The sequence below is a fragment of the Chrysemys picta genome, unplaced genomic scaffold (genome assembly GCF_011386835.1).
Source record: "Chrysemys picta bellii isolate R12L10 unplaced genomic scaffold, ASM1138683v2 scaf900, whole genome shotgun sequence".
NCBI classification, from domain to species: Eukaryota; Metazoa; Chordata; order Testudines; family Emydidae; genus Chrysemys; species Chrysemys picta.
In genome coordinates, this window is record NW_027053607.1 from 1 (window position 1) to 2500 (window position 2500).

The window sequence follows — 2500 nt, forward strand, 5'->3', positions numbered from 1 at the left end:
CTTCCCGGCCACCAGGTCAACCCGTGGAATCGGACGGGTTCACCGGCTGGCCGGTTCGCTTTCCGGCCACCAGGTCAACCCGTGGAATCGAACGGGTTCACCTGCTGGCCGGTTCGCTTTCCGGCCACCAGGTCAACCCCTAGGTTTTAAGGGGGGGGGGACGCCCGGTGGCCTCTTTCCCGTCCGGTCAGCAGGTCAACCCGGATCTCCCTCCTTCCCTGGGCGCCCCCTCCTCGGAGGCGTCAGGTTCCATTCTTTTTTCCAGACTTCCAGGGGCCCGATCCAGTCGACCGGGAGGCAGTCCCTCGCTGCGGCCGGGGAGGGTGAGCCCAGGGCGGCTTGCCTGCCGTGCGAGTCCCCTCTCGGCCACCAGGTCAACCCCGAGTCGAAAGGGCTGAAAAATTTTCAGAGTCCCCTCCCGGGCACCAGGTCAACCCGTGGAATCGAACGGGTTCACCTGCTGGCCGGTTCGCTTCCCGGGCACCAGGTCAACCCGTGGAATCGAACGGGTTCACCTGCTGGCCGGTTCGCTTCCCGGGCACCAGGTCAACCCGTGGAATCGAACGGGTTCACCTGCTGGCCGGTTCGCTTTCCGGCCACCAGGTCAACCCCTAGGTTTTAAGGGGGGGGACGCCCGGTGGCCTCTTTCCCGTCCGGTCAGCAGGTCAACCCGGATCTCCCTCCTTCCCTGGGCGCCCCCTCCTCGGAGGCGTCAGGTTCCATTCTTTTTTCCAGACTTCCAGGGGCCCGATCCAGTCGGCCGGGTGGCAGTCCCTCGCTGCGGCCGGGGAGGGTGAGCCCAGGGCGGCTTGCCTGCCGTGCGAGTCCCCTCTCGGCCACCAGGTCAACCCCGAGTCGAAAGGGCTGAAAAATTTTCAGAGTCCCCTCCCGGGCACCAGGTCAACCCGTGGAATCGAACGGGTTCACCTGCTGGCCGGTTCGCTTCCCGGGCACCAGGTCAACCCGTGGAATCGAACGGGTTCACCTGCTGGCCGGTTCGCTTCCCGGGCACCAGGTCAACCCGTGGAATCGAACGGGTTCACCTGCTGGCCGGTTCGCTTCCCGGGCACCAGGTCAACCCGTGGAATCGAAAGGGTTCACCTGCTGGCCGGTTCGCTTTCCGGCCACCAGGTCAACCCCTAGGTTTTAAGGGGGGGGACGCCCGGTGGCCTCTTTCCCGTCCGGTCAGCAGGTCAACCCGGATCTCCCTCCTTCCCTGGGCGCCCCCTCCTCGGAGGCGTCAGGTTCCATTCTTCTTTTTCCAGACTTCCAGGGGCCCGATCCAGTCGACCGGGAGGCAGTCCCTCGCTGCGGCCGGGGAAGGTGAGCCCAGGGCGGCCTGGTCCATGTCTCTAGTGGGCCCGATCCTTTTTTTTTTTCCGAGCTCCGGGGCCAGGCCCGCCCGGGCAGCCCTCCTCGGGGGCGTGGGGCGATTTCCCCCCCCCCCACCCCCAGACTTCCAGGGGCCCGATCCTGTCGGCCGGGAGGCAGTCCCTCGCTGCGGCCGGGGAGGGTCAGCCCAGGGCGGCCTGCTTGGCGGCCGGGTCCATGTCTCTAGTGGGCCCGATCCTTTTTTTCCCTTTTCCGGCTCCGGGGCCCGGGGTGCCCGGGTAGCCCTCCGCGGTGGCGTCGGCCAATTTTTTTTAAATCAGACTTCCGTGGGCCCGATCCTGACGGCCGGGAGGCAGTCCCTCGCCGCGTCCGGGGACGGCGAGACGCTCGGCCACCGGGTCAACCCGGAGGAAGCGGGCTGGGGGAAGAAAAAAAAAAAAAAAGTTTTCCAAGTCCGAAAAATTTTCAAAGTCCCCTCTCGGCCACCAGGTCAACCCCTTTGGAGCGAATGGGTTGACCTGACGGCCGGTCGTCTCGCGGATGTCCGGAAGGGGTCGCCCCACGCCGTCTCGGCCGACCGAGGGAACCACGAGGTGGCGCCCAGTTCCAGTTTCGTACCGCCGAAGGCGGGGCTTTGGCTTTTTCGACCTGCCTTTCGAGGATTGTGTGAGGAGATTTCTGAGGACAGGTTTTTCAGAGCCTGTGAGAACCGGAGCTCAGCCTAGGGGATCAATCCGAGTATTGTACCCGACCCTGCCCGGCGTGGGAGGGGGGGAGCGGGCCCGTTTGAGGGCGGAGGCCAGCACCCGGCCCTCCGCCGAGACGGCCCGCTTTGCCCGGCTCTTAGCTCACGGGCCCCGCAGCGGCCGGGAGCCGAGCTCCGAGTGTCGGCGCCCCCCGGAGGGAGGGGGGGCCCGCTCCTCTCGCGCCCGCCGATCGATGTGGCGCTGACGTTCGCGACGGGAAGGGCCCTTCGCGGGCCGGCACCCCAACCGCGGGGCCGTCCGGTGTTCAGGCGGATGGGGACCCTCTTCCTTTTCGCGTGCACGGATCCAGGGACCGATGGGGACTTCCCTCCTCGGGGCGGCCCGGGCACCTGCCCGGCCCTCCGTGCGTGGGGCCGTCTGGCCGAGATCTCCGCCGTGCGAGGTCGAGCGGTTCCGGCAGA